Source organism: Oreochromis aureus, linkage group 15, assembly GCF_013358895.1.
Source record: "Oreochromis aureus strain Israel breed Guangdong linkage group 15, ZZ_aureus, whole genome shotgun sequence".
Taxonomy (NCBI): Eukaryota; Metazoa; Chordata; class Actinopteri; order Cichliformes; family Cichlidae; genus Oreochromis; species Oreochromis aureus.
The window spans coordinates 31,942,734-31,952,115 of record NC_052956.1 but is presented as its reverse complement, the minus strand read 5'-3'; the positions used below and the strand labels follow the sequence as shown (position 1 = coordinate 31,952,115).

General features: G+C 37.6%; 1 long non-coding RNA gene across 2 annotated transcripts; it reads left to right on the top strand.

Annotated features, from left to right (window-relative positions):
• The first annotated feature begins 3 nt into the window (after positions 1-3).
• Positions 4-7,761, top strand: LOC120433170. 2 transcript variants are annotated; one of them, XR_005608383.1, is made up of 3 exons: positions 4-55; positions 7,330-7,495; positions 7,608-7,761. It is a non-coding gene; the product is annotated as an uncharacterized LOC120433170 (long non-coding RNA). The 2 variants fall into 2 exon arrangements; XR_005608382.1 differs by lacking the exon at positions 4-55 and adding an exon at positions 7,110-7,231.
• Positions 7,762-9,382: the final 1,621 nt, after the last annotated feature.

The window sequence follows — 9,382 nt, the reverse complement described above, 5'->3', positions numbered from 1 at the left end:
GCTCCACCAGGAAGCGTGTGCGTATTGTAATTCTGTCCCCTGAAAACCAAAAAAGGTAGGGAAGCGTAATACATTTTTTTTCGTGAATTACTGACACAGTTAGTTCGGATATAACACACAAAGAAAAAGTAAGAAATTTGTGTTTGTGTGGAATATTTCTTTGTTGTAAAGATGTTTCTAGAACAATAAGTCCTAAGCTAGGTCTCAGGACAAAGACAGTTGTTTGGTTGTTTAGTTTGTTTGAAAATGGATATTTAAAGGATTATTTCAGTTATATTTTCCGATACTTAATATTGTAAATAAAAACGTTGAAGCAGTAAAAATACTTTTATGCCATTTTACAGATTAGAACTTAAATTTACTTCCAAGATAACATATATTTTGTATTTGTATTTAGTGTAAGGTACCAGCAATCAATCTAAAAAAAAAAAAAGAAGAAGAATCTAAATACGTTTTCATTAAAAATGTGGCTTGCACATGTCATCGATCTTGCATGAAAGCAAAAAATTCTGTTTATCTAAGCAGAATATTGACCCAACATCTGCACAATCTTTTATTTTTAGGGCTGGCAGAATATAAGATTAAATACATCTTATTTTCTTACATTTACCTGCTGTGATCCAGGGCAGCTTTTCTCACTAGTTTGTCCAGTCTCCTTGCATCCTTGTTACTCATGCTGCCTCCCCAGCAGACTGCAGCATAGAACAGCACAATTGCCACCATAGACTGAAAGATCTTTAACATTTTACTTGTGATCAAGAGATTTTAGTTTTCTTAACAAAAAGAGGTAACTTTGCCCCTTTTTGTATAGGTTGGTATTTGGGGACCAGTTTAGATTGTTATCTAGGTATAATCTAGATATTTATATTTTGTTACCATCTCTATGTCCACCCCACAAACTTTCACAGGCTGAAGAGGGGGTCTGGGAGTCTTGAGAAATCTACTCTCATTTCCTTTGTCTTATAGTTGTTCAATATGAGGTAGTTTTTGTGACTTCAGTCACTGAAGGCTTTTACAATATTCCTATATTAAGATTCTGGTCTATTCCTGATACATGCTACAATGGCAGTGTTGTCCAAGCATTTCTATTTCTGCTGCATACAATGAAAAGGAATTGAGCCACTCCACTGTCAAGTCCCCGTGCTGCTGATTAATGTCCTAGAAACACAGTTCCCCAACCTGACTAACTGTGGCCTTTCTGTCAGGTAGTTTGCCATCCAGGAAACAAAGGAGGAATCATGGTGAGCTTTTCTTTGAGTATATTTGATTGAATGGTATTGAAACCACTTGAAAAATCAAAGAACAAAACTCTCATATAAGGGCCAGATTCCTCCAGATGAGCTAGGGCTCGGTGACACATGTAAAGGACAGTCTCGGTGTAAAATAATTTGTTCCAAGATCTTCATGATGTGCCATGTAAGGGCCATTGGTCTGTAGTCGTTCAGTTCAGGTGGACACGTTATTTTTGGTATTGACACAGAACAGGATGTTTTCCACCGTGTTGGCACCCGCTCCATCTGTAGATTCAGGTTGAAGATCCCGTGGAGAGGTTGACACAGTTGGACACCACAGTCCTTAAGCAGCCTTGGACACAGCAACCTTCCCAGAGCATAGTCTTCCTACTGTAACTCCAATCTCACCCTTGTTTCTGTGACAGACAAGGGTGAAGGCACGGGTGTGACAGGGGAAGTAGCTGCCACATAAGAGATGCAATGAGACAGGGGAGATGTGGTAGAGAAGCACACTTGCAACAAATACTGGTTAAAGAATGGAATACCATCCCACAGCAGTGCGTGACCAAGCTGGTGGCCAGCATGAGGAGGTGCCAGGCTGTTGTAGCTGTATATTGTTCTTCCATTTGCCACTGAGGCTCCTGTTTGTTAAATGAATAAATTATTCAATTGTTAATATGTCTTGTGTCACACTTCAATCATTTAATCCATTACACAACACCAAATCCACATATTCAACTCTGCTGCTCAATTCAAAAATTCAGCCTCGTGGTAAGCATTCCTGTGGTATCTATTTCACAACGCCATATCACCTTGTTCTCAAGTTAATGCATTCACAAGATTTGCGTAAAATTTAACCTCTGACCTTGAGGTCAAGGTCACTGAGAGTCAAACTCGTCCAGGATTTTTAGTAAATGCACCTACGGTATCAATTTGAAGCTTCTGCATTGGCTCATTCTCAAGTTTTCCAGTTGTCCATGCTGCCTGCCCAACCAGGTGCCAACTATAATGAATACAGAATATTTATTCAACATTTTGTTAAATAATCCTGTTTGTTCAGCATATGTAAAGAATCAAACTAGATGGCAAGAAAGTCTTTTTTATTCTTGTAATCATGAATTGTTTTTAATCCGAAAGTAAGATATATTACTATTAGGTCATCAACTGCATGCATAACGCAATATACAATGCATAATATATACAGTTCTTTAACAACCAATGAAAAAAATATATACATTTCTGACTTTTCATTTTACAGTTTTTGAGTTTGTGCTTTCTGTATGTAGTGAATGTCAGTCTTTTTTCTCATTCAGGGGTGGTGCAAGGTCATTGAGTCACAGTGAAAAAAATATCACTTTGGGCCCCACCACTTTAATATCACAAACCATGCAAGCCCTAAAAATACATATTCTGCTTAGATAAATAGAATTTTTGATTTCATGGAGGATTGATGAGATGTGCAAGCCATTTTTTTTTACATTTTACATTTTTTAATGAAAAGGTTATTAGATTACTTTTTCTTTTTTACACTGATAGGTACCTTACACTTAATACAAATACAAATCACAAATATGTTAACTTTAACATAACACATTATTAACTTTTTTTGCAGCTTCAACATTTTTATTTATAATATTAAGTATTGGAAAATATAACTGAAAGAATCCTTTTCAAACAAAGTATAGCCAACTAAAATCTCTTTGTCCTGAGACTTAGTTGACTCAAATAGGTTTGAACCTGATTCAGCTTACTGAAAGCTCTCACCATGTTCATAGGCAGTGTGCACAATATTCACTTCAATTCAATTCAGTTTGAATTCAGTTTTATCAAATATCACAACAACAGTTGCCCCAAGGCGCTTTATATGCAGAGCTAGAAACACTTCTAAAAAACTGCTCTGTTTGTGGGTTTAATGATAATCTATTATTATTACAATTAGATAAGTTTTGATATAAAAGAACTCACCTACTTCTTCAAATATCAGTGGGGCTTAATGTCAGGGGAGATGGGATTGGGAGAGCCTGAGCCAGAGGTCTGATCTGTTTGGCCTAGGAGCAGGTCGTCAGATAAGTGACTTGAGGCCCTTTTACATGGAATGCTGAATTAGAATAGTTGATATGTTGGGCAAATTAACACAAACACTTTGTTTTGTTAGAAGTGAAGTAAGCTAACTAATAAAGTCAAGCAGTTTCATTCATATGGACTTGGCTATGAGTTTAATTTCCACCTGTCTCTCTTTTCCTTTTTGATACTCAGACTTTTCATTTCATGGAGCCCTCTCATCTATTTGTTTTATGGTCAAGCAGAGTGACCAGTCTGTGTCTTGTGTTGTTGCTGGTCCGTGAGCCAGCCATGGAGGAGAGCAAAGTTATAACATGCACAGAGCTGTAGTGAAACTGAGTGTTAAAAACGATGAAAAGCCTCACTGCAGCCACTGTCTGTGCTTTTGATGCTTTATTTTTTGATCTTTGGTGTTTTTTCACTGTTCCATCGTTCCCAGAGAACTCCATTATTGCTCCTTGTGGCTACTTATCAACCAATCAACATTAGGCAATTGCATACGTCATCCGCTTCCAGCAACGTGCAGTTAGGATCTTGATGGATTGAAGTGAAAACCCCTCTCCCTCCTTTGTCTGACTGAAAACTTTATGGTAGAGCAGGGCGGATCGGTCCAAATGTCAATAGTATCAATACCAATGGTGGTACTGATTGGGATTGGGTCAAATGCTAACTGGATTTTATTCTTTTTTACCAAACACAAAATGAAATATAGTATATACTGTAGTTATTGGTTATAAAAAATAGACTAGTTGACTCTTCTACTGTTTTCTAGGGACCCTGTCAGTCATGGGCCCTTAGAATCATCAACACTTTTCTCCCCCTATGGTGCTTCTCTTCTCATTTACCATTAAAATCTTGAAAATTCCACGTTCTTCAAGAAGAAAATAAATTATTTCATTTCTTCTCTTTTACTATTTTTCACCATTTGTAACTTTGTTTAATGTCTCGGTAATTTTGTCTTTTGTGTTGTAGTTAGCACTTTTGTCTCACAGCAAGAATGTCCTAGGTTCATCTAATAGTTGCCATAAACTCACCGAGAATTTATGAAAAGCCATTGAACAAATACTGTGATTGTATTTTGCTCACAATTGTCTGCAAAACTAAATATCTGAATACTTTTTTGCCAGTGTTTGGTTGGGTTTTGATGCAACTTTGTGTCAAATACAGTGTTTTAGTTTAAAGTATCTTTGCTAGTTTCTATCTACAGATTAAGTTCAGATGCAGATTCTGCTGATCGTTGATGTAACAATTTAGCAAATTTAGCAGTAAGACCCTCCTTGATAAAGAAAATAACACTTACATAATGTCAAAATTACATTTGTGAGGAGGGATGTTATATAAACACAGCATTTGATGAATGTTAATTACATGCTCTACACACAGGGAGTAATAAAGCATGTTCCCAATGGAGGCTTTCCAAACCACTAAGCAAGCACAACTCATACTAATGAGCATGAACTAATTTGTTGTGATATTGAACAGAGGGTTGTTAATAGCAGGAGCCATCCCTCTAGCCTGAAATAATTATTCTAATCACTCATTTCAAAGGTGATTAGAATGGTCTCACCTGGAAGGTTTTTTTTTAGACCTACCTCAATAGACATATGGTTTGAGAGCACCGTCAAAACTTCGGGGCATGTTGCCTAGAATCTTTTCAAGAGTAATTCCTGCACAACTTCTGCGCATGTGACTTGTGTTGTTTACAAAAGAGATGTCCTTGAATCCATGTGTCATCATCAAGCAGCATCACGATAGAAGTGATGAAGTTGAGTAGTCTGCAATGTCAAAGTTTTAATGTAGTAGCTAGGGATGGTATTCACTGAGATTTTTAAAAGGACAATTGATCTGTCTTCAGGGCTGGATGATTAATTTAAAAATCCTTGACACTGAATTCACGAGGATCATACTTAGACTACAAGCAGCCTTCAGTTCCCTAAGATGTGTTAGGTTTCGTGATACATTTCTCTCTGGTCTCTATACTCCAGGGAAAGAGCTTCTCCAGTTATCTAATGACATCCTGACGGCGGGAGTGATATAGAAAAATGTATTTTCACCTCAGTGAAGTTTTTCAGCTGTGCATGTGCACCCGCCTATATCAGAGAACCACTGTGGCCCTATTTTATCAGCATCAGTGCTGCATGAGGTGTGTTGATGAAATTTTGGGATTCCACCAATAATAATCCAAAATTACAGCTGATCTAAATTTGGCAATTTTTGAACTACATTACTGCATGTTGCATCCATGCCTGAAGAAAGAAGCAAAGAATCAAGATTTTGTGTTATAAATGGTGATATCCACTCTTTAAACTATATTTTTATGTCCCAAACAAAGCAAAGTGGACTGGCACCTCAGATAGCACTTTTTGTACTCCATCTGAACACTAAGAACTTTTTACTGCAAGCCACATGTACCCATTTATACAATGCTTTATTCTGCGCTTTTAAGTAAGTAAGAGAAGAACAATTATCTGGGGTCCACCCTACTATAAGTCAAATTGCAGACAACCTATGGGGATCCTACTCACCATCCTTTAACAGGTACACAGCTAAACAATTGCCAGGGGAAATGAATCTGATCTGCAATCCTTAAGAACAGGCTGTGATCATTGCCAGCTACGGCAGGTATGACTGCCAAATGCCAGGAGTCAGCTGCTTCTTATAACCAGCCTCTGATTAGAATAAAATGCCTTTGATTGTCACTAAACACATGTACAATGAGATACAGAGCATCTCCTACTCAGCGCAAACATGTATGAAAAGAAAGGGGGGTGAGGTGCACAGTTCTGCAGCACTATATAATTATGAACAATATAAAACAAATGTACAAATATACAAATTGGGGAAAAATAGTGTCATATATTTACAGTGTGGGTTATTGCATGTAAATTAAGTCTTGCACAGTGTTGATGGTAGTTGTGTAGTCTGTTTATAGAGGGAGATCCTTGGACTGTGTTAGCGCTCCCATAGAGAGCAAAGGGAGGAGTGGAACGTTCATGCTGCGTTCACAGACACCATGCATGAACAGAACATCTACAAAATCTAACCCACTACATTAGCAGGCAAAAACAGCACAACATTATCAGTCATCAAGTTTTAGAGATTTAGAGTCTAAAGTTACTCTTGTTATATTTATAAACTATTTTTCTATTCTAACTGAGCACTCAAAGTGCTTTTAACTGCTAGCCTCACTCATCCAATAACACACACACACATTCATACAGAGTGCAGTATACCATCTTGTATATAGCATCTTGTCTAACATTTGCATGCATGGATACGTTGGGGTAATTTTGACATGCAAAGTCGAGAAGACAGACATCAAACCACTGACCTTCCAAATGGTCGACAACGCACTCTACCTCCTGAGCCAAAGATGATTTTATTGATTTAGTTTTGGCTATCAATATGTATTATTGTAATGTACCTTCACTGTGAAGAAATTTGGGTCATGTTTAAAATCAGGAGTCAGTGTTATGAGTTATCACAGCCACAGGGTGTTGCTGTTGTACTTCCAACAGCTGGCCACTCTTTCAGATGAGCCTAATAGCGATCAGTCACAGTTCCCTCTTTTTCTCCACTTATATTAGGCCAGCATATTTCATCTGTTTGTATGCCACTTACTAAGAAATTCCTCACAATTAGGATGGATTCATTTAGTCATTCTTATGTCAGCATCAGCACTCTGCTACATTTTAAATAATCTTTTTCCTCTTGCAACTTGGATGATTGATTGTGGTTCACTCATGCAGCTGATGAACATTTATCTTGTGTTTATGGCTTTTAAGTGCTACGACCACTGCCATTTGGTGTTATGGAGATCTTTTTCCCGAGAAGACTTGCATTATTTCATTAGAGTGAATGGTAAAAAAACCAAACCAGACAAACAAAGAAAACCTCCTGTCGCTGCCAGTTCCCCTCTAACCCCAACAAGTAAACAGGTTAGACACTGGGAACTGCTGCCAAGTCATTTTGTAAAATTATTTAAAATGTATCTAAATCCTTCTTTTCTTTCACTTATGCTGAATTTATTTGACAGGTGAAATACATAACCTGAAAAAATAATCGCACAGTCTAATTGGTACTAGTATGAGCAAGCAGTGTGCACATGGCTGAATACTCAGCAGAGTGAATCAAAGAGCTACACCTGAAAGGATGGCTTAAGTCCAGTAAAAGTGTCAAGCAATGGGACTATTACAGCCAAGGTATGTTTAGAGCCCAAGCAGAAATGAATGTATTATTTACCGTCTTTCTGTTCTCACTTGAAGAGTTGATTTTAATTCCATTGCACCGCCTCTAACTGCTTCCTGTTCACAGGGTGACAAAACAGCTGCAGCCCTACATGCTTGGTGGTGGCAGTACCACCACAGATAACCAGCTGAGAGTGACCTTTCTGCATGGTTCCTCCAATGTATCACAGTTGATATGTTGTCCTGAGAGGAGTAGCAAGGTGGGATAATGCTGCCCTCCCCTCCCCTCCATTCTGTGTGATGAGTTTCTCACGTGCTGTAATGAACCCGATCAGATTTATCTGGCCAACCTTTTCATTCACTAATACTAATGTTACCTTTTGGGAGAGTTTTTAGACCGTTTTTATGTTGTTGTGGAGATACATCTGTGATGGGCTCGGTGCTTAATAAACTTTTCTTATGTTTAATGAGGCAAAACTATTACACCCAGCTGCCCTACACATTTATTCATTTGCTCTCCTGAATTTACTTTTACTTTTATTTCTTATTTTTTAAAATGCTGAATTTTTTGATTTTTAAAAAGACATAAATGTCCATGTAATAGTTGTAGCAAGTTTTTCTCTAAATGCGTCACTGTCAGTTTTAGTCAGGCTAGCTTCATTCATTTAATGTTTTTACAGGAAGCGATAAGAAGGTTGATAATATATCAATTACCTAAAAATGTAAAAATGACACAGTAAGTACAGTCCAAGATCCATGATGCAGTGTGAAGATGTCGGATTTCTGATGAGCGAATAAAATCAACAACAAGACAATTGAATATGTTTATCAATAAAGTGACAAGCAGAAAAATTTACTTTATTGTAAAACCTTATTAGTAAATAGTAACTGACCGGGATCACAGCAGAATATTTGACATGTCATAGTAGGAAAAGTTAATTATCAATGATGGCTTCATTTTATTTAGGGGAAGTCAGCTGTGTTGGATGTTGGCTCATTGTCACAGCTTAATCTAACATTTACAGGAACTGAGCTGTTGTTAATCTGAATTTGTTTCACCAGTCATTGCTTCACACACACACACACACACACACACACACACACACACACACACACACACACACACACACACACGTTTGGTTTGCTATCCTCGTGGGTACATCTCATTGACATAATAGTTTCCCTCGCCCCTAATCCTAACCCTAACCATCAAAAATGAATGCCTAACCCTTACCCTAAACCTAACCGTGACCCTGACACTAACACCACATTTTGAGTGTGAAAAATGCCTTCAACCCAGTGGAGACCAGGATTTTGGTCCCCATGAGGGCTGTTGGTCCCCACCAAGATAGCAAGAACACACACGCAGACAGTGTGAGTATCAATTTGAATTTTTATTTTTGTATTTATTTATTTGATGGTGGTGGTGGTGTGTAAAAAGGCAAAGTAGATTAAATCCACATCCCACCATACTTTAATATCTTCATGATTCAAAGGCTAAAACCATATCTGACTAAAAACAGAACAAAGTTTACTGTTGTTATCAGAGACTCTGGAACATTATTGGCACTGGTTCATCTTAAAAGCAGAAATGTGACTTTTCATTGAGAAAAAAAAACAATCAGAGATAACCTTGTTGATACTTTTCAGCCAAGTAAATCCAACAATACTTGGCTTCAGGTGTGGAAATTGCAGTCTGTAACAACACCTCTGACTGATCCCTGAAAACAATTCATAAATTGCAGTATGTTAGAACTCTATATGCTTACATGCCCCTGTTGACCAGCTTACAATGGACAAAGAAAAAGTGCAGAATTCCAGAGCAGAAAATGACTGTTTGTACATGAAATAGGAAGAATGTCAAAGTATGTAAAACACTATCTTAATGCTGAACATGGCTCT